We start from the raw sequence: 23,791 nt of genomic DNA, 5'->3' as shown, positions 1-23,791 counted from the left end.
ATAAAATAAATCTTAAAAAAAGAAAAAAAGGGGACTGGAGAGATGGCTCAGCAGTTAAGAGCACTGGCTGCTCTTCCAGAGGACTGGGTTCAATTCCCAGCACTCACCACACAGCTCACAACTGTCTGTCTAGTTCCAGAGGATCTGACACCTTCACACCAATGCACATAAAATAAAATCAAATAAATTATTTAAAAAAAAAAAAGACTGTCTCCTGAGATCAAATAAAAACAAGCCAATGTTTAGGAGGACATGCGACCTGGTGTGTTTATCCAGTTCATAAAGGGGACAGTGGCGGTGTCCATGTGACCCCTGACAATACAAATTGGTCAGTTTACCTGTTTGTCGATGAAACTGTAAAATCCCTGAGAACGGAGGCTGAAAACTCTTCTTTATTTTCACATCTGGCACAGTGTCAGAAGGCATAATTAATAACAACCATCGTTGAGGATGGTGGGAACTCCAAGGTTTTCCAGTCTTCTCGGGGAGGTTTTTTTAAAAGCCATTTTGCACTTCCGAGTCATTTTTAAATCATCTTCTTGGCAGCCAGAGGAGCTTTGCTGACATTTCCTGAGCTTCTCTCAGCGAACTGGGGGATGCGTGCAGTCACCATGGTTTTTCACCTGACGGTAATGTGGCTTAATATTGTTTTGAAAAGTTTATCTACATCTGCCCTACTTACATTTATTGCGCTAACAGAAAGACCCTCCATGAAGTCTCAGTTTTCGGAGTTAATTTGGTAAAACATCTGCTCTAAGAAAATGGTCCAGATGGTTTCTGACACGGAGCGATAATAAATAAGTGATCCTTTCCGTGCGCTGCATGGCGTTTGCTGTGGTTTCTGCAAAGAGATGAGGCTTTTAAGGGACAAAAAAAAAATCACTCAATTCCACGGCCACCCAAGACCCATGGAAACACATGTGGTTCATGTGTTTAAATGTCAGGTCACTCTTTATAGGTTCAAAGGGGGTCCTGGTGCTAGGAATACCCCTGGGGTGCTGACCCCTAACCCTTTCTGATATTCTAGTATCACCATGTGCTTTATGCACACTATCTTATTTAATCTTTTCAACAATCATACATTGCAGGTATTATCATTATTCTTCATATTCTACGTGAAGAAATGGTTCAAGGGCTCGGGAGCGTGGTTCCATTGGTAGAATACTGCACTAACTAGCATGCACCATGCCCCGCATACAATCCCCAGTGACCCGTAAACCAGGTGGGGTGGCAGGCACACTTGTGATTCCAGAGCTCAGGAGGTAGAGGCAGAAAGAGCAGAAGTTCAAGATCATCCTAGCTACAGAGGGAGTTCAAGGCCAGCCTGAGCTGTATGAGATCCTGGTGTGGCTGGGGCAAGTGGGGGGGGGGGACAAGGGAAAGAAATTTAGGGAAGGGAGAGAGAGGGAGGGTCCATTAATAAGTAGTAATAAGCCTTGCGTTCCTCATGTCTACACTCTCCACCCCAGTGGTGTGTGGGTGTCCACTCCTGCACTGCATTCTCAGCCTCTCCTCCTTCCCCCACAGAGTTGTAGAACGGGGTTGACAGTCTGCTGTCACTCACCTCCACGCTGTGGCGTATTGGTCCCCTGCCTTCTGAGTTCTCCGGTACTGGAACCATATAGAAAAGTTATACAGGCGTGGCAAGGATGCCTCTCTCCCCTAGCCGATGTCCTTTTTCACTGTCCTGTGGTCGGTCTTCACGGTAATTTGATGGGATTTAGAGACACGTCTGAATACTATCTGTGAGAGTCTCCAGAGAAGTTTAGCTGAGGGAGGAAGACCCACCCGAGGATATGCACAGCCACAGGCTGGATCCAGGACTGAAGAGAAAGGAGAAAGGGAAAGTGTGTGAACACCAGCAGGCATCTCCCTCTGCTTCCTGGCTGCAGACACAATGGAACTGCCATCTCAACTCCTTCTGGCTCATCCTCCCCACCATGATGGGCTGTGACCCTTAAAACTGTGATCCAAATAACCCTTTCCTTCCCTGCACTGTTTTCATTGGGCATTTTGTCACAGCAGCCAGAAAAGCTATCCCAATAACCGTTATCCTAACATCTCGCAGACTGTCTCCTGAAACATCGTCATCTCCCTCTACCTGGGCTATTCCAGAGGACCACACTAAGACTCTGCATTCCCCTCCGCAAGGCGCTAGGGTTTGCAACATTCCTTTGGTCAATACCTACTAGCAACCCAATGTCTGCAAACTGAACTGGGTTAAGCAGGCTCCAACATACCAGAGAAATCATACTCATGCCAGGATGCTGTGTTTATCAAAATTCTTTCCATGAAGGGTGTGCCATGTGGTTGGGAGACAATAAGTCGGTTGGAGACAGTAAGTAAAGTTGCATGGGGGTGTGGAATGGAGATTGCTGAAGGACTCCGTGTAACAGCCCTAGCTGTCCTGGAACTCCCTCTGTAGACCAGGCTGGCCTAGAACTCACAGAGATCCACCTGCCTCTGCCTCCTGAGTGCTGGGATTAAAGGCGTGTGCCACCACCTCCCACTGGACTCTGAGTCTTGATAGATCCTTCGTATGCTGTGATGGGGAATGCTCAAGGTTGGGCTAGACCCGATTGGGCTGGCTCTGCCTCTCCCACGAGCATGTTGAAACTTTCTCCGCTGAAGAAACATAGACAAGACTTTCAGAGATCACCATTCAAGTTGCCCCGGAGCTTCCAACCCAAGGTACGGCCTGGCACTGCCTCCAGTACAACTGTCTAGAAAATTTTGATGTTCTTGAGTTTAATTAGTTTCTGATTGTTAAGATTTGGAGCCCCGCTTTACATAGAGTCTCAGGCACCATTATATACGCACACAAGGAAAGCATCAAAATCAAGGAGGTGCTCAACGAAACCAAAGTCCTACACACAAGGCCAGTAAACAGCATGTCTTTATGGTAAGGAATGGTTAAAGGAAGTCCATGGTAAGTACATAAAATACACACACACACACACACACACACACACACACACATACACACACACATACACATACACACACATACACACACACACATACACACACACATACACACACACACATACACACACACACATACACGCACACACATACACACACACACACACACACACACACACACACACACACACACACGCACACACACGCACGCAACTTTGAGACAGTTCTTGGTATAATCCCCACCTTCCAGGTGAAAAACCCAAGACCCGGAGATAGTAAATGATTTTCCCACAGTCCCCAGTTCACAAGGGCAGAACCATTCACTGTAAACCAACATGGGAAGCAGACCTTCCTGGAATGTTTGTATCCAGGAGAGGCCAGCTAAAGAGTGAAAGAGGAGCCCCAGGAATGAACAAAGAAAGCCTGGAGAGAAAGGACGGCACTCGAGGTAGTACAGCCGGAAAGAGCAGCTCTGGACCAGGAGGGCCCATGGCACCTGTAATCCCGACAGGAGAGCCGTGAGTTCAAGGCCATTCACCACCAAATGGCCAGTCTGGACTACACAAGACTGAAGTTCAAGTTCATGCGAGGCACATGTAGCCCACCACCTGTTTTTATACAGCTTACTTTTACAAATTAAAAATGGCTTTTTACTGGGTCAGATAGATGGCTTGGTAGGTAAGGCCATCAGCCACTGGGCCTGAAAATTCAAATTCAATCCCCAGGACCCACAAGATGGAAGAAGAGAAGTGATTCCCAATTCTTTTTTTTTTTAAGATTCATTTTTATTTATTAAGTATACAGTGTTCTGTCTGCATGTGTCCTTGCAGGCCAGAAGAGGGCACCAGATCTCATTACAGGTGGTTGTGAGCCACCATGTGGTTGCTGGGAATTGAACTCAGGACCTCAGGAAGAGCAGTCAGTGCTCTTAACCACTGAGCCATCTCTCCAGCTCCTGATTCCCAATTCTTACAGGTTGTCCTCTGATCTACACACACATAGATGATAGATAGATAGATAGATAGATAGATAGATAGATAGATAGATAGATAGATAGATAGATAGATAGATGATAGACAGACAGATAGATAGATAAATGTAATAAAAATTATTTGTTTGTTTGTTTTTTTGTTTTTTTAGACAGGGTTTCTCTGTGTAGTTTTGGTGCCTGTCCTGGATCTTGCTCTGTAGTCCAGGCTGGCCTCTAACTCACAGAGATCTGCCTGCCTCTGCCTCCCAAGTGCTGGGATTAAAGGTGTGCACCACTACTACTACTACTACTACTACTACTACTACTACCACCACCACCACCACCACCACCACCACAGCCCAGCAATAAAAGTTATTTCTAAATTGCGTTTTACTGTTTCAAATGACTGGGATAGAAATTAAAACAGGGAGATTGATGTCATGACCCCATAAACCATAAGCATTTCAATGTCCCCAGATAAGACTCTGTTGAATTACAGTTGTCTTTTTCCTCACTGCTGTCCATGACTGTCTTCACACCTCCAAGACAGAGCTGAGTAACTGTGATGGACACACAGACCCAAATCCCAAGAGCTGTTTTCCCATCCCTTACCAAAAGTGTTAGTCAAGAGCTGGACTGAAGCGGCCTTCTCTCTCAAACATCAGATAGTGATGAATTTTTTTTACCAGCTCACAGAAGAATACAAAAACCAAGTCTAAAACAACATCGCTCCACCACACCCCAGGGCAAGCCTCAAACTCAGGAGCAGTTGGTCAACACAAGTCAGACCCCATGTTTTTTGGGCTTGTTTGTTTTGTAAGAGAGAGCAAGAACACAAAGCTGGCTGGGCTGGCCGGGCAGTGGTGGCGCACACCTTTAATCCCAGCATGCGGGAGGCAGAGGCAGGTGGATCTCTGTGAGTTCGAGGCCAGCCTGGTCTACAGAGTGAATTCCAGGACAGCCAGGACTATTTCACAGAGAAACCCTGTCTTGAAAAACTGAAGAAAAAAAAAAAAGAACACAAAGCTGGGTGAATAGGGAGTTGAGGGGGGTTCTGGAGGATATTGGGCGAGAGGAGAGTAGGATCAAATTGTATTTTATGAAATTCTCAGTCAATAAATTAAACATAAAAAAGTATAATTTTCCTCGATAAAACTAAAGTAGAATCAGGTACAGTGGAGCATACTTTTAATCCCAGTACTCAGAAGACATAGGCAGGTAGAGTGTGGCTGGAGTTTTCTCCAGTCCCACCCAGGCCTGCAGCCACTGAGACCCAAATACTGTGAGTTCCGGGCCAGCCAGGGTTACATACTAAGACCCTATAAAAAATTAGATTGGTAGATAAATGATAGATAGATAGATAGATAGATAGATAGATAGATAGATAGATAGATAGATAGATAGATAGATAGATATGATGGATGGATGGATGGATGGATGGATGGATGGATGGATGGATGGATGGATGGATGGATGGATGGATGGATGGATGGATGAATAGACAGACAGACAGGCAGACAGATAGATAGATAGATTTTTTTCATAAAGTTACACCAGTTGGAATGGAAGAAGAGACCATTGTTCCGAGGTAATGTTCTGTCTGCTCTTAGTATGAGAGAAGGGAGGTCCTTTCTCTTATTCATGACAGTGAGTGATGTCTCTGGTTGATGGTGACAGAAGAGGTGAGGTCCTCTCTCTCCTTCTTGCCTCTGCATTCTGGCTGCTCTGCCTCCTGCCGCATCTCAGAGGTCTCTGTCCTCATCTTGGTCCTGGCAGGTATGTTACAAATAAACAACTACAATTATCAAGTACAGAGGAATGCCTGGAAGACAAAGACACACAGAGGATTCTTCAGAAAGGATCCACAGAAGAAAGATGAAATGGGATCATTCAGACAAAAGATCAGCTCTAGTTCACGTCAAAGGATAGGACCATCGGAAGAGGGATACTAAGCACACACTCCTAGGATGAGGAAGCAGGAGGTTCAGGTGTTTATCATCATTCTTGGCTACATAGCAAGTTGGAGGCCAGCCCAGGCTACAGAAGACTTTGCCTTTAAAAAAAAAAAAATCAGACTGGGTAGTGGTGCACACCTTTGACCCCAGCACTCAGGAGGCAGAGGCAGGTGGATCTCTGTGAGTTCCAGGCCGGCCTGGTCTACAGAGCGAGTTTCAGGACAGCCACCAAAACTACACAGAGAAACGCTGTCTCAGAAAACCAAAATAAATAAATAAATACATACATACATACATACATACATACATATTAAAAAGCCAATAAAAGGAAAGCAAAGAAGGAAGGGGGAAGAGAAAAGCGAGTCCCAGAAGAGAGGGAGGGAGGGAGGAAAAGGGGAGGGAAGAAAGGAATGGAGGGCGAGAGGGAGGAGAGAAGGGATGAATGGAGAAAGGAGAGAGAGAAAGGGGAGGGAGGAAGTTAATGGACTAGATGTTATTAATTTAATAAAAATATACTCTAGGTAGACAGTTATGGACAACACTGTGTCCCTCCAGGGCCACATATTGAACCCTAGCCCTAGGTGACTATAGTTGGAGATGGGCCTTTCAGGAGATAGATTTACTTAAACGAGGTCATGGGGGTAGAGCCCTAATTCAGTAGGCCGGAATACTGCCGTGGTTACAATAAGAGGAAAGGAAGCCAGAGTCCCCCAATCTACCCCCCACCCCATCTCTCTTATGCCCCCACCCTCACCCCCACCCCTCCTATGTCCTCCCACCATGTGAGGCTGACTGCAACCCAGGAAGAAAGGCCTCCCAGCCTTTCCGGCACATTCCAAGCCTCCACAACTGTAAGAAAAGTACATTTCTGTCCTTCAAGCCACACCACAGCCTATACCCACTCTGTGCAGTATACGTGATGCCAGGAGCTGAGACACTGGGGCACCCGGCATTCAGCCCTCACTTTAAGAAGTCTGAGCTAAGCAAGGGTGGTGGTGGCACACACCCTTAATCCTAGCACTCGGGAGGCAGAGGCAGACGGATCTCTGTGAGTTTGAGGCCAGCCTGGTCTACAGAGCGAGTTCCAGGATAGCCAGTGCTGTTACTTAGAGAAACCTTGTCTCAAAAAAACAAAAACAAAGACAAAAAGAAGAATCCTGAGCTAGCATTGATGTTTGTGGCATGTGTAGGTAGAGTTTTTCATCATTGGGACTGCTAGCTCCCAAATAATCACACAGAGACTTACTGTTAATTATAAATGCTCAGCTGATAGCTTAGACTTGATTTTAACAAGGTCATATAACTTAAATTAACCCATTTCTATTTCCTTACTTGCTGCCACACCCTTCCACCTTCTAGTGCCCTCTCTCCCTGAAAATCCTGCCTAGCTATAGCCAGCTAGGCTGCCAGCTCTTTATTAGCCATTGAGAGTAATATATATCCATAGTGTACAAAAAGATTGTTCCAAGGCAGGCATGTGTGACAGTGAGACATCTCCACAGGCTCCTACCCTGCAATGCTGGGGTGCAGAGTGGTGGTGGACCCTCTTGGAACTGGCATCCACTTTGTCTTAATCTCTGCCCTATAGATATAGATATAGATATATAGATATTTGAAGCCTAGAGGCTTAATTCTGAGATATGTTGATCTGTTGTCCCCAGGCAATAATTCTATCTCACTACTTCTATGATACCTATTTTTTACAGTTTAATATGACTGAAATTAACATGTAGTTAGTATCCACTGAGTCTCATGAACTGCTCTTAGCTTTGATTGAAGTCAAGTTCTTCTAGAGAGAAGCTGAGTTCACTCCACAAATATGGCTCCAAACCATACAGAAACCACACCTTACATTAAACTCTCTCCCTGACCTTTGTTGAATCATTTGGTAGACTCAGATTCCAACAACCACAAGAATGTGTTTGTGGTTCCAATTCAGGGAAGGTTTTCATCTCTGACTCCCGCCCAGAGCCATGTTGAAACATTCAAGGTTTCTTTTTTAACTACTTTGCATAGAAACACCACCACCACCACCACCCCCGCTGCCCCCGCCCCCATTTGCCTTTACGCTGACAGTGTCGCCCCTTTGGTCTTGTCAACCTCAGCTGCTGAATGACCCAGATAGTCTCCACCCTGAGTGTTTTGCCCTCTTGGTTTTTTTGAAGATACTATTTTTATTTGGGTGTATGTATAATTGCACTTGTGTGCGTGTGCATGCTTGCAGGATGCCTGCAGAAGCCAGAAAGGGGCAGATCTCTGGATCTGGAATTATAGGCTACTGTAAATTGCCTGATATGGGCACTGGGAATCAAACTCCAGTCCTCTAGAAGAGCAGCAAGCACTCTTTTTTTTAAGTAATTTATTTATTTTTATTTTATTTACATTGGTATTTTGCCTGCACGTATGTCTGTATGAGGGTGTCAGATCTTGGAGTTACAAACAGTTGTGAGCTGCCATGTAGGTGCTGGGAATTGAACCCTGTTCCTCTGGAAAAGTAGTCAGTGTTCTTAACTGCTGAGCCATCTCTCCAGGCCCTGTTCCCATACCCACTCCCTTTTGTTTTATGGTTTTTTGTTTGTTTGTTTGTTTGTTTGTTTGTTTGCTTGTTTTTTAATTCTTTTTTCTTTTTATTTTTTTCCTGGAACTCACTCTGTAGCCCAGGCTGGCCTCGAACTCACAGAGATCCGCCTGGCTCTGCCTCCCAAGTGCTGGGATTAAAGGCGTGCGCCACCACCGCCCGGCTGTTTTTTCATTCTTGATGTATGTGTATGCATACCCCTGCATGAGTTTATGTGTACCCTGTGCATGCAGGTACCCAGGGAGGCCTGAAGAGGGCATCCGACTCCCTAGAACTGAAGTTATAAGCAGTTGTGAGCCTTGATACAGGTGATGGGAATTGAACCCAGATCCTCTGCAAGAGCAGGGAGTGATCTTGACCACTGAGCCGTCTCTCCAGCCTCATATTTCCCTTTCTTACAGTTCCTTTCAACATAACCAGAAGAGCAGGGCGTAAACGCAATGAGGCAGAGCTGATAGTCCAGGCTCAGAGGTTGTTGGCTAGGTTATACAACAGTTAATAATCACATCTCCAGAAAGCACAAAGGAGGGATTTAAGAATATCTTACCCTGCTGCTACAACTGTTCGAAAGACTGATGGAGAAGTGTAAACCACGTTTTCATCCATTCAGATACTGGCGAAATTATTAAGGCCACTCCACATAGTTAAAAGGGAGGTTTATTTTGTGGGGTAACTTACAAGTGAAGGGATAAGTAACGGGGTCTGGGGAAGGTGAAGCGCAGTCCAGCGGTGTTCTCTGGAGAACTCTGCTTGGTCTACCTCCAGTGTCCAGGGTCCAGGAAACAAGAGAGCCTGCACATCCAGATCTCGGGTCTTTAGGGTTCTCTCTCGGCCTCGCCTTGTAGGCGTGACAGTTACCGAAGCCTCAATGGGAGTTGGAACTTCCAGATCAAAGCTGGAATCGTTGCCCACCACACACTTGTTCACATCTTTAAATTGTTAATTATCTGTCAGGAACACAAAATCTAGCAGTAAAGATCAAAGAAAGTGTTCAATTGATGCTAAATTTGGCATTTAAAAACATGTTTGAGCCAGGTGGTGGTGGTGCATACCTTTAATCCCAGCACCTGGGAAACAGAGCCAGACAGATCTCTGTGAGTTCGAGGCCAGCCTGGTCTACAGAGTGAGATCCAGGACAGACACCAAAACTACACAGAAAAAAACCCTGCCTCAAAAAACCAAAAACAAAACAAAACAAACAAACAAAAAAAAATGTTTGAGCACCAACAAGATGGTTCTTCACATAAAGGCACTTGTTATGGCAGCCTGGTAACTTCAGTTCAATCTCCACACAAACGTGGAAGAAATGGACTCCACAAATGCACCATGGCACACAGATGCCCACACAATGATTTCAAAATGTTTTCTAAAGGGGGCTGGAGAGTTGGCTCAGCAGTTAGGAGCACTGGCTGCTCTTTCCGAGGATCCAGGTTCAATTCCCAGCAACCACACGGCAGCTCGCAACCATCTGTAACTCCGGTGCCAGGAGATCCGACACCCTCTTCTGGCCTCCACAGGCACCAGGCACACATGTGGTACACATACATACATAGATACAGGCAAAACACTCATATACATACAATGAAACTAAACAAACTTCTTTAAAAATAAAAATTGTCCTTAAAAACAAACATTTGATTTAAAAAAAAAAAAATCCCTTAGTGAAGTCTGGGGTAAGTGGCTGAGTGCTTGCCAAGGATTCCCAAGGTCTTGGGGTAATCCTCAGTGCTGCAATAAATAAATACCACTTGGTGATGTATGAAAATTTCACAATAAGTTGCTAGTGAAAGGCCATCAAGACGGCTCAGCAGGGACAGGTGCTTGACCCAGAGCCTGGTCATCTGAGTTTGATCCCTGAGACCCACATGGTAGGAGGGAACTGATTCACGAAAGTTGTCCTCTGACCTCCAGACACATGCTATGGTGTACTCACCCATACACACACACAAATACATACAATAAAATTTTAAATAAAGACTGAGCAAATCTCCTTTGATAAGAGACTTGACTTTTAAAAGTTGAGACAGGATGTTTCTTTTGAGCTCCTCACTAATTACTCAAACAGACACCATACAGTCTTCAACCCACCTTTCTTTCTTTTTTTTTTTTTTCTTTTTCTTTCTTTTTTTTTTTTTTTCTTTTTTTTGGTGGTGGTGGGGTAGGGGTTGAGACAGAGTTTCTCTGTGTAGCTCTAGCTATCCTGGAACTTGCTCTGTAGACCAGGCTGGCCTTGAACTCAGAGATCTACCTGCCTCTGCCTTCTGAGTGCCAGTATTAAAAGCATGTGCCACAGAAGCCCGGCTAACCCATCTTCCTAAAACTGAGGTCTAACATTAGATACATACATGTTACTTCCATGACGTCAGGAGATCACGGAAGAGCTACTGCACGCTCACAGGCAAAAACAAGCAGAAAGGAGGTAAACGGGCCCGGAGGCAGCGGCCGACAGGGACATTCAGGCCCAGCGGCAGCCCACAGAGGTAGACAGGCCCGGCGGCGGCGGAGACAAGCAGACGAAGGTAGGCCTGTGGCGACGGCCCGTGGAGGTAGACGGGCCCAGCAGCGGCAGCCGACAGGGATATTTAGACCCGGCGGCAGCCGGCAGAGACATTCAGGCCCAGCGGCGGCCCACAGAGGTACACGGGCCCAGCGGCAGCCTGCTGAGGTAAACGGGCCGGCAGCAGCGGCCAGCAGAGACATTCAGGCCCAGCGGCAGCCCACAGAGGTAGACAGGCCCGGCGGCAGAGACAAGCAGACGCAGGTAGGCCTGTGGCGGCGGCCCGCAGAGGTAGACGGGCCCAGCGGCAGCCCGCTGAGGTAAACGGGCCCGGCGGCAGCCGACAGGGACATTCAGTCCCGGCGGCAGTGGCCGACAGGGACATTCAGGCCCAGTGGCGGCCCCCAGAGGCAGACAGACCCAGCGGCAGCTGACAGGGACATACAGGCCCGGCGGCGGACCGCAGAGGTAGACAGGCCCAGGGACGGAGACAAGCAGACGCAGCTTGGAACGGGGACACCCCTAACCCCAACATCTGGGGAAGAAGCTATCTCCGTGGGTCAGAACCAGAACGAATCTGAACACTCCTTCTGAGGACAACCCAGGGCCCAGCTGCTGATCCTGTAAAACCCAACAACTTGGAGGTGTTGGTGAGACTACTCTGCTCAGCTGAAACCCATCTGGGAGAGGATTCAGATGCCTACAGTTTAAAGTCTGAAGAAACAAGATCAGCTGAGGAGTTGACAAATGAACAAAACGTGAACTGGGAACACAGAAGAAGGAGCTACCCAGCCACTAAACCAGATCACCAGAATCATAAGTATATAATTCACCGACTGAAATCAGCTGTTCCTGAAGAAATAGCCCAATAGCACCAATTTAACCAAGAACCCCTACTAAACCAAGACTAAAAATTAGAACAAGAGAGGCAATCTCAGACACAGACACCACCTGCACCACACAGAGGAAGAGATGAGTAGACGCCAGTGCAAAAATACAGGCAACAACATAAAGACCTATATGGCAACATCAGAACCTAGTGATTCTATACCTGCAAGACCTAAACATACCATGACAGAAGAAACAGAAGAAATCAAACCTAAAAATGACTTTAAGAAGATGATAGAGGCCCTTAAAGAAGAAATAAAACATTCCCTCAATGAGGAAATAAAAACTTTCCTTAAAGAGGAAATGAAAAACTACCTTAAAGAGGAAATAAAAACTTTCCTTAAAGAGGAAATAAAAAACTCCATTAAAGAGGAAATAAAAACTTCCCTTAAAGAGGAAATGAAAAACTCCATTAAAGAGGAAATAAAAAAACTCCCTTAAAGAAATGGAAGAAAAAACGAACAAAAAACGGGAAGAAATCAAATCAAGCCAAGAAAAAGCAATTAAACAGATGAAAGAAACATTCCAAGATCTGAAAAATGAATTTGAGACAATAAAGAAAACACATGCTGAGGGAATGCTGGAAATAGAAATCCTGACTAAACGAACAGGAACTACAGAAACAAGCATAACCAACCGATTGCAAGAGATGGAACAGAGAATCTCTGACGCTGAAGACACAATAGAGAAAATAGATTCGTCAGTCAAAGAAAACACTAAAGACAAAAAAGTCCTAACACAAAACGTCCAGGAAATTTGGGACACCATGAAAAGACCAAACCTAAGAATAATAGGGATAGAAGAAAGAGAAGAATACCAACTCAAAGGCACAGAAAATATATTCAACAAAATCATAGAAGAAAACTTTCCTAACCTAAAGAAAGAAATATCTATGAAGATACAAGAAGCTTACAGAACACCGAATAGGCTGGATCCAAAAGAAAAGTCCCCTCGCCACATAATAATCAAAACACTAAACACACAGAATAAAGAAAAAATATTAAGAGCTGCAAAGGAAAAGGACCAAGTAACATATAAAGGCAAACCCATCAGAATAACACCAGACTACTCAATAGAGACTATGAAAGCTAGAAGATCATGGACAAACCTCATGCAGACACTAAGAGACCACGGATGCCAACCCAGACTATTATACCCAGCAAAACTCTCAATCACCATAGGCGGAGTAAACAAGATATTCCAGGATAAAACTGAAAGACCCCAGCATACTTGCTTAGCCTAACGCCATTTTGAGCAAGGCCTGGAAAGTACGGGGAAAGTTCAGTTAGAGGACATGGGCACAGGAACAAACAGGGTATCTGCGGTCGGCCACCTGGCCCCAGAACAGGGAACTAAAAGGTCAGAAAAACAACTTGTACCCTAGATAAGAGCCAAGTCAGCAGGCGTGTCGAGCTCGGGGAAAAACCACGAACTGTCCTGAGTTTGAACCTGGCCTCATATGAATCGTCCAATCAGGACCCTGTAAACCATGCTTCTCGCTTCTGTACCCGCCCTTCTGCTGCCCGACCCTATAAAAACCCTCCACTCCAGCCCATCGGCGCGCCAGTCTCTTGAGCCTCTTGAGTGACTGTGTCGCCCCGGGTACCCGTGTTCCTGAATAAAGCCTCTTGCTGTTTGCATCTGACTTATGGTCTCGGTGTGATCTCTGGGCGAGGGTCTCTCCAGAGGGAAGACTACCTTCGGGGGTCTTTCAAAACCAGATTTAATCAATACCTGTCCACAAACCCAGCCCTACAGAAAGCACTAGAAGGGAAAATTCAACCCAAAGAAGTTAAACACATCCATGAAAAATCAAGCAATAGATAATCCTACACCAACATACACCACAGAAGGACAACACAACACAACCAAAAAAATAACAGGAATTAACAATCACTGGTCATTAATATCCATCAATATCAATGGTCTCAACTCACCTATAAAAAGACACAGGCTAACAGAATGGATAAGAAAACAGGACCCATCCATATGCTGCATACAAGAAACACACCTTAACTCCAAAGACAGACACTACCTCCGAGTAAAGGGCTGGGAAAAGGTTTTCCAAGCAAATGGACCTAAGAAACAAGCTGGTGTAGCTATCCTAATATCTAATAAAAATAGACTTCAAACTAAAATCAATCAAAAAAGACCAGGATGGACATTACATATTCATCACGGGAAAAATCCACCAAGATGAAGTCTCGATTCTAAACATCTATGCTCCAAATACAAAAGCACCCACATTCATAAAAGAAACACTACTAAAGTTTAAAACGCACATCAAACCCCACACATTAGTAGTGGGAGATTTTAACACACCACTCTCACCAAAAGATAGATCTACCAGACTGAAACTTAACAAAGAAATAAAGGACCTAACAGATGTTATGACTCAAATGGACCTAATAGATATCTACAGAATATTCCATCCTAACACAAAAGAATATACCTTCTTCTCAGCACCCCATGGAACCTTCTCAAAAATTGATCACATGCTTGGACACAAAACAAATCTCAACAGATACAAAAAAATTGGAATAACCTCCTGTATCTTATCAGACCACCATGCCTTAAAGTTAGAACTCAATAACAACAAAAATTATAGAAAACCCACAAACTCATGGAAACTGAATAATGCCCACCTGAAACATCAATGGGTCAAGGAAGAAATAAAAACAGAAATTAAAGAGTTCCTAGAATTCAATGAAAATGAAAGTACAACATACCCAAACTTATGGGACACTATGAAAGCAGTGCTAAGAGGAAAATTCATAGCTCTAAATGCACACATAAAGAAGATGGAACAATCCCATACTAATGAATTAACAGCACAACTGAAAGCTCTAGAACAAAAAGAAACAAACTCACCCAGGAGAAATAGACGCCAGGAAATAATCAAATTGAGGGCTGAAATCAACGAAATAGAAAACAAGAAAACAATACAAAAAATCAATGAAACAAAGAGTTGGTTCTTTGAAAAAATCAACAAGATAGACAAACCACTAGCCAAATTAACCAAAAGGCAAAGAGAGAGCACCCAAATTCACAAAATCAGAAATGAAAAGGGAGACATAACAACAGACAATGAGGAAATCCAAAGAATCATTAGATCATACTTCAAAAACCTGTACTCCACAAAAATGGACAACCAGGAAGAAATGGACAATTTTCTGGATAAATACCATATACCAAAATTAAATCAAGACCAGATAAACCATTTAAATAGACCAATAACCCCTAAAGAAATAGAAACAGTCATCAAAAGTCTCCCAACCAAAAAAAGCCCAGGACCAGATGGTTTCAGTGCAGAATTCTACCAGACTTTCAAAGAAGAACTAATACCAATCCTCTTCAAAGTGTTCCACACAATAGAAACAGAAGGAACACTACCAAACTCTTTTTATGAGGCTACAATTACCCTGATACCCAAACCACACAAAGATGCAACAAAGAAAGAGAACTACAGACCAATCTCCCTCATGAACATAGATGCAAAAATACTCAACAAAATATTGGCAAACCGAATCCAAGAATACATCAAAACAATCATCCATCACGACCAAGTAGGATTCATCCCAAGGATGCAAGGATGGTTCAACATACGGAAATCAGTCAATGTAATACACCATATAAACAAACTGAAAGAAAAAAACCACATGATCATCTCCTTAGATGCTGAAAAAGCCTTTGACAAAATCCAACACCCCTTCATGATAAAGGTCTTAGAAAGATTAGGAATACAAGGAACATTTCTAAACATAATAAAAGCAATTTATAGCAAGCCAACAGCAAACATCAAATTAAATGGAGAGAAACTCAAAGCGATACCACTAAATTCAGGAACAAGACAAGGCTGTCCACTCTCTCCATATTTATTCAATATAGTACTAGAAGTTCTAGCTAGAGCAATAAGACAACAAAAGGAGATCAAAGGGATACAAATTGGCATGGAGGAAGTCAAACTTTCACTATTTGCAGATGATATGATAGTATACATAAGTGACCCCAAAAACTCTACCAGGGAACTTCTACAGCTGATAAACTCCTTCAGTAAAGTGGCAGGATACAAGATCAACTCAAAAAAATCAGTAGCCCTCCTATACACAAATGATAAAAGGGCTGAGAAAGAAGTCAGAGAAACATCACCCTTTACAATAGCCACAAATAATATAAAATACCTTGGGATAACACTAACTAAACAAGTGAAAGACCTTTTTGATAAGAACTTTAAATCTCTAAAGAAAGAAATTGAAGAAGATATCAGAAAATGGAAGGATCTCCCATGCTCATGGATAGGTAGGATTAACATAGTAAAAATGGCAATCTTACCAAAAGCAATCTACAGATTCAATGCAATCCCCATCAAAATCCCAACACAATTCTTCACAGACTTGGAAAGAAAAATACTCAACTTTATATGGAAAAACAAAAGACCCAGGATAGCTAAAAGAATCCTATACGATAAAGCAACCCTTGGAGGCATCACCATCCCGGACCTCAAACTCTACTATAGAGCTATAGTAATAAAAACAGCTTGGTACTGGTATAAAACCCGACATACGGACCAATGGAATCGAATTGAAGACCCTGACATTAATCCATGCACATATGAACACCTGGTTTTTGACAAAGGAGCCAAAACTATACAATGGAACAAAGAAAGTATCTTCAACAAATGGTGCTGGCATAACTGGATGTCAATATGTAAAAGATTACAAATAGATCCATATCTGTCACCATGCACAAAACTCAAGTCCAAGTGGATCAAAGACCTAAACATAAATCCAGTTACACTAAACTTAATAGAAAAGAAAATAGGAAGCACTCTTGAACGCATTGGCACCAGAGACCATTTCCTAAATAAAACACCGACAGCACAGACCCTGAGCACAACCATTAATAAATGGGACCTCTCGAAACTGAGAAGCTTTTGCAGGGCAAAAGACACAGTCAATAAGACAAAAAGACAGCCAACAGATTAGGAAAAGATCTTCACCAACCCCACATCTGACAGAGGATTGATCTCCACAATATATAAAGAACTCAAGAAACTAGACATCAAAGCACTGAACAGTCCAATTAAAAAATGGGCTAAAGAGCTAAACAGAGAATTCACAAAACAAGAACTACAAATGGCTGAAAGACATTTAAAGAAATGCTCAACATCCCTAATCATCAGAGAAATGCAAATCAAAACGACTCTGAGATACCACCTTACACCTGTTAGAATGGCTAAGATCAAAAACACCAATGACAACCAATGTTGGAGAGGATGTGGAACAAAGGGAACACTCCTCCACTGTTGGTGGGAATGTAAACTTGTACAACCACTGTGGAAATCAGTATGGCGGTTTCTCAGAAAATTAGGAATCGAACTACCTCAAGACCCAGCCATCCCACTCTTGGGCATATACCCAAGGAATGCTGATTTATGCCATAAAGATACATGCTCAGCTATGTTCATAGCAGCACTATTTGTAATAGCCAGAACCTGGAAACAACCTAGATGCCCATCAACGGAAGAATGGATGAAAAAAATGTGGTACATATACACAATGGAGTACTACTCAGCAGAGAAAAACAATGAAAGCATGAAATTTGCAGGCAAATGGATGGAACTAGAAAAAATCATCCTGAGTGAGGTAACCCAAACCCAGAAAGACAGTTATGGTATGTATTCACTCATTGGTGGATTCTAGATATAAAATAAAGAACAATCAGACCACAACCCATAGAACCATAGAGGCTATATATATAGCATGGAGGTTCCTAGGACGACTGTGGCATATAATAAATTTCAGTTTTACTCAATTATTGAAAAAAAAATAGCCAAATGAATGGAAACACATGAACTATGAACCAAAGGCTGAGGGGCTCCCAGCTGGATCAGGCCCTCTGAATAGGTGAGACAGTTGATTGGCTTGATCAGTTTGGGAGGCATCTAGGCAGTGGGACCAAGTCCTGTGCTCATTGCATGAATTGGCTGTCTGAAACCTGGAACTTATGCAGGGACACTTGACTTAGTCTGGGAGGAAGGAACTGGACCTCCCTGGACTGAATCTACCAAGTTGATCACAGTCCTCGGGGGAGGACTTGTCCTGGAGGAGGTGGGAATGGAGGGTGGGCTGGGGGTAAGTGGAGGGGTGGGAGGGGGGAGAATAGGGGAACCCATGGCTGATATGTAGAACTGAATGATATTGTAAAATAAAAAATATATATCAAAAAAAAAGTATACAAGGCAATGGAATTGCACACACACACACACACACACACACACACAAAAAAAAAAAAAAAAAAAAAAAAAAACAAACAAGCAGAAAGTAACTGAGGTAGAAAAACTATTTACGTGGAGGAAGAGTACCCTTGACCTAAGGACCAAATCTACACCAAGGGTTGGGGATTTAGCTCAGTGGTAGAGCACTTGCCAAGCAAGCACAAGGCCCTGGGTTCGGTCCTCAGCTCTGAAAAAAAGAAAGAAAAAAAAAACTCAGGTCATCAGGCTTGTGTGACAAATCTACACCAAGACAAAGGACCTCTGGACCTCTGCTACCTTCTGGTTTTCACTACAGCCTGCCATGGGCTGCAGACTCAGAGGCTCCAACCAGAACAAAAAATGTCCTGAATCTCATGGCCCATGAGCTTGCATTGCATGGATGGTCTGGAGGATGGGTCGATAATTCAACCTTCATAACAATATGATGGCCTTCCAATCACCATGTTAGTCCCTGTTGCTTGAATTTTCCAGTTAGAATTTCTAGCTACACTATGGGGCCTAAGAAGTTCAACTTAGCAAAAGACTTCCTCAGTCAAGTGTTTGCCTCACAAATGTGAGGGCCTGATTTTATTAGAGGGAGAGGGAGAGGGAGAACACCCAGATACGCAGGCTTAATCCCAGCACTGGGAAGTCGGAGGCAGGCAAATCCCTAGTGTACCATAGCCAACCACCCTGTCCTTATTGGTGAGTCCCACACCAATGAGAGGACTCTATCTCAAAAACTAAGTTGTGGGAACCGCAGACATGGCTCAGCACTTAATAGTGTGTTGTGGTGGTTTGAAAGAAAATGGCCCCCAAAGGGAGTGGCACTATTAGGAGGTGTGGCCTTGTTGGAGTAGGTGTGGTCTTGTTGGAGGAAGTGTGTCACTGTGGGGGTGGGCTTTAAGGTTTCCTTTTCTCAAGCTTTCCTCCGTGTGATCGTCAGTCGACTTCCTGTTGCCTCTGGGGCAAGATGTACAGACTCTCAGCTACTCCAGTACCTTGTCTGCCTGCATGCTGCCATCCTCCCCACCATGATGATAATGGACTGAACCTCTGAAACTGTAAGTGAGCCACTCCAATCAAATGTTTTCGTTATAAGAGTTGCCATGGTCATGGTGTCTCATCACAGAAATAGGAAACCCTAACTAAAATATGGGGACTGTTCTTCCATAGGACTGCTGGTTCCCTAAGATGGTTCCCTAACACCTGTAAGTCCAGCTCTAGGGAGAGCTGATACCTCTGTCGCCTGAAGGCACCTGCTCACAAGCACATGTCCCCACCACATACATACACATAATTTAAAAGTACATCTCTTTTTCTTTTAAAGTTGTGGACAGGCCTGAGGAATACTGAGTTTGACTGTGCCCTCTACATACCTGCACACAAATATATGTGCACACATATACACATGAACACTCACATTAAAGGCGGGCGCCACCATGCTCTCTTACAAATACAATTTAAAACAAGAGACCTGGCAAAAGGCATTTGATCCAACTATGGCAAATGCCAAAGGAATAAATGAGCACGTCCTTCAAGCCAGCCACATCTCTAGGCCTTTTTTAAGATGCTGTGAGCCAGGGGTGCGGGTGGGGGGTGTGCATGCTTTTAATCCCAGCCCTCAGGAGGCAGAGGCAGGGAGATCTCTGAAAAGGCCAGTCTGGTCTCCAGAGCAAATTCAAGGGCAGTCAGGGCTACACAGAGAAACCCTGTCTTTAAAAAAAAAAAAAAAAAAAAAAATGATATGCTGTGACTTACAAGGAAAAATCCCAGGGTTCTTTGTGCTAAGATTTAAGTATATCCCACAAGCTCCTGCACAGGAATCTTGATTCCCAGGGCAATGTTGTTACTGTGGTATTGAGAGGTGTTGAGATTTTCAAGAGGTAATGAGGTTACTAAGTAGGATTAATGCCACTCTTGTGGGACTGAATTAGTTAGCCCAGAACACAGCACTGGGAACCCACCCACCCACCCCACTTCTGGCCAGGTTTCTTCTCTTTCTCATGCCTCATTTATCTCTCTGCCTGTCTACGCTTCCACAAAACACAAGGTCCTAAGCAGATGCAGCTGTGGTGATATATTGTGTACCATAATAAAATTTTCCTGAAGATCAGCAAACAGAACAAGCCACTAGATGAAACATAGAGGCCAGGCAGTGGTGGCACACACCTTTAATCCTAGCACTCAGGAGGCAGCGATCTGTCCGGATCTCTTTGAGTTCAAAGCCACCCTGGACTCCATGAGATTGACTCAGTCTAGGAGAGAAACGGAGCCAGGCAGTGGTGGCACACACCTTTAATCCCAGTACTTGGGAATCACACACCTTTAATGCCAGCACTTGAGATCCCATGCCTTTGCTGGGGAAGCACACAAGCCTTTAATCCCAGCACTAAGAAGGAAGTGATAGGGCTGGGCAGAGAAAGACACATAAGGCCTGAGGAGACAGGAGCTAAAGCTTTTCAGCTAGAGAGCTGTCGGCTGAGGACTCAAAGGCGTTCAGTCAGAGGATTTGTGGGGTTGGCGACGTAAAACGTGGCAGTGGCTTGTTCCTTTGTCTCTCTGATCTCTCAGCATTTACCCCAACATCTGGCCCCAGGTTTCTTATTAAAAGACCATTTTAGCATTCATGCAATGTGCAGCCACCTGGTCTTTGACTTCTCAGCTTCCAGAATCCTGCTTCTAGCCTCCAATGGGACTGTGTGTGTGTGTGTGTGTGTGTGTGTGTGTGTGTGTGTGTGTGTGTTACACTACATGCATTCAGGCACGCACACATATTAAATAAATAAATAAATAAATAAATAAATAAATAAATAAGCAAGCAAGCCGGCAGTAGTAGCGCACCCCTTTAATCCCGGCTCTTGGGTGGCAGAGGCAGCAAATCTCTGTGAGTTCGAGGCCAGCCTGGTCTACAAAGCAGTTCCAAGACAAAACAAAGAGGTGAGGAAAAAGTAAATAAACCTTTCCTTCTCTCTCTCTCTCTCTCTCTCTCTCTCTCTCTCTCTCTCTCTCTCTCTCTCTGTAGAAACTGCACTGAGGATGTGGCGCAGCTGACAGAATGCTTACCTCGCACATACCACGTCCTGGCTTCAATCCCAAGCATTATATAAGCCGGGCATGATGGTGCACACTTCTAATTCCAGTACCGGAGAGGTTCGGGCATGGGGGGGATCAGAAGTTCAAGGTCATCCTCACCAGTTCTAGGCCAGTGTGGGATGCGTGAGCCCCTGTATCAAAACAGGAAGAAAACAGAAAAAGCAACCAAAGGGTGAGGCAAGGCCCGCCTTCTAACACCCTACTGCTTCGCTCTGGTTAAAGATTAAGATAATGTTAACCCACCTGTTTTCAATCCTTCACTTCCATTCTCCTTGCCCTCGGGTGACATTCTGGGGAGAGACAGAGAGAGACAGGCAGAGAGAGAGAGAAGAAAAGAGGAGAGGAGAGGAGAGGAGAGGAGAGGAGAGGAGAGGAGAGGAGAGGAGAGGAGAGGAGAGGAGAGGAGAGAGGGAAGGGAAGGGGTAAGGGGAGGGAAGGGGAGGGGAGGGGAGGGGAGGGGAGGGGAAGGGAGGGGAGAGAATACACACCTTTGAACTACACATGAGATTCCTTTCATCTTTAAGGGGTTGGGAATGGGGAACAACATTCAGAAAATAGATGTGCTTTATGAAAGTCCAACAACCTGAATTTGATTCTGGATCCCACAAGGTGGCAGGAGAGAATCAACCTCCACATGCTATAGCATGCACGTGCACGTGTGCACACACTAAATAGGATGATGGATGGAGAGATGGGGGAAGGGAGAGAGGGGGAGGGACAGAGAGGTGGGGTGACAAAGCAAAACAAGGCTTGGATCTATCTAAGCTGGTTCCCCTCACGCCTCCCCTCTCCCGCTCAACTAATCCTCCTCCTCGGAAGCAGCTGGGACTCAAGACACTTCTTTACAGGTAAATGTGAATAACAAGAAGGATCACCTACAGCATGGCATAAGGGAGAGTCAGCATGATGTGGCTGAACACAGCTGTGAAGAGAACGCTGTGTCCCATCTACTCCTCTACTGGGAAGTAGTCATTTGATAAAGCTCCATGGCTGTGGAGTAGCCAGCCTTAAAACCGGACCTCCTATGACAAGCCTGGCCAGTTCCCTTTATGCTGGCCCAGATCTCTGTTGCCCTGGAGAAGTAAGTCTAAGGCAAAGGCTTAAATGCTGAGAAAGAGTCTAGACAGCGCCAAACCTGCTTTCTCTGCGAGTCTAGACATAGATCCTCCAGGCTGGTAGAGCTCTGAGAAAATGTGGCCCCATGCTACACCTGAGTGGAGAACTCTGAGACAGAACACCCAGCCAAGCCAGTCCCTGCTTCCTGGGCCGCATGGAACTGCCCTGATAGAAGATTCTTTAAAAGAGAGACACTTGCTTGAGTGTGATGGTGCACACCTTGAATTCTAGCACTCATAAGGCAGAGGCAAGCTGATCTCCATGAGTTCAAGGCCAGTCTGGTCTATCTGTATATTGAGTTCCAGACCAGCCAGGGATACATAGTGAGTCCTGGCAGGCAGGGAGAATGCTTTCAGACAATTATTGAAACAATAGTCTCTAAGGAAGGGAAAAGCTAACGCTTTGATGCCACCCAGAAGAGGAAATTGCCTCCCGGGAAAAGCTGTCATACAGTTCTGACAACTTGTCAGACCAGCTTGTAGAGACCAAGACAGTCATGGGTCCGTGACTAGGACTGCTTATTTATGCATAGCTCTTGTCCTCTACTAAAACCCAAACTTCGCATCCGGACAAAGACAGACTCAGGGGTCACTGAACCCCATGTGGCCACAGTAAAGAAATCTTTCTCAGCTTTTCAACATTGCTTGTCTCCTGTTTTGGACAGGTGACCTTGCCTAGCTCAGAGAAACTGCCAGAAGCCAGGCTTTGACTCAAGAAACTCTGGAGTCTTAGACTGTGTGAGACAATAAATGTTTTCTCTTCATGCTGCTGCGTGCTTGAGACAGTTTGACCCCCGGCGACTCATAAGACAGTGAGTGGCTGCATACATAGTTGATGGCTCATTCTTCATTTTCTTCTGAGGCTAAAGAATCTCGTAAGAACTTCATCATATGTCAAGGGTATCTTCCCGTGTTGATCATCTGAAGCTCAGACAATGGACCTTTCACCCACTTGGACATTCGGAGACTTGTCTGTGGACATCCTGCCTTCCCCTAAGAGGACTTTCAAGATAAACGGTGCCTTCGAAAATGAGAAATACAAAGAATTAATCTATTCTAAATCAAATTAGTAACATCACGTCCTCAAAGATTCCTGGTAAGGGGGCCAAAAGGTGCCACCTCGGGGAAGTGGTTAATATTGACAGTAGGCGGCTGCCAAGGGGAGGGGCGGGGGAGGGGCGGGCAGATGGGCCTCGACCTCACCCACCACTCCCCATGCTGCCACTAGATGGCAGTGAAGTTGTATCATGCAATGACTCACTTAGCCGGCTGAAGTACTTCCCAGGAATGTCATGGGGGGGGGGGGGAGCAAAGAAATTCTTACTTAATTGCTTAGTTGACATAGTTTTTAAATTGCTATTTCTATTTGGGAATTAAGTTTAATGTGTTGATTTGTGGCCAAAAGTCGTTTTTGGAAAAAAGGTAAGTTTTAAATGTGTTCCTTATTTATCTTAAAAATTGACAGCCTAGAGCCAGGGAGATGGTCCAATGGACACCTGCTCTGCAAGCCT

The 23,791-nt window shown here is 44.6% G+C and overlaps 1 long non-coding RNA gene across 1 annotated transcript; it reads right to left on the bottom strand.

The window, feature by feature from the left end:
- Positions 1-5,249: 5,249 nt before the first annotated feature.
- LOC143270007 (uncharacterized) lies at positions 5,250-21,515 on the bottom strand. Its single transcript, XR_013046842.1, has 3 exons — positions 21,409-21,515; positions 21,136-21,296; positions 5,250-5,717 (listed from the first exon to the last, which is right to left on the bottom strand). It is a non-coding gene; the product is annotated as an uncharacterized LOC143270007 (long non-coding RNA).
- Between the last annotated feature and the right edge of the window lie 2,276 nt (positions 21,516-23,791).

Source organism: Peromyscus maniculatus, chromosome 21, assembly GCF_049852395.1.
Source record: "Peromyscus maniculatus bairdii isolate BWxNUB_F1_BW_parent chromosome 21, HU_Pman_BW_mat_3.1, whole genome shotgun sequence".
Lineage (NCBI taxonomy): Eukaryota > Metazoa > Chordata > Mammalia > Rodentia > Cricetidae > Peromyscus > Peromyscus maniculatus.
The sequence above is the reverse complement of the archived record's forward strand: the minus strand, read 5'-3'. Positions and strand labels throughout refer to the sequence as shown.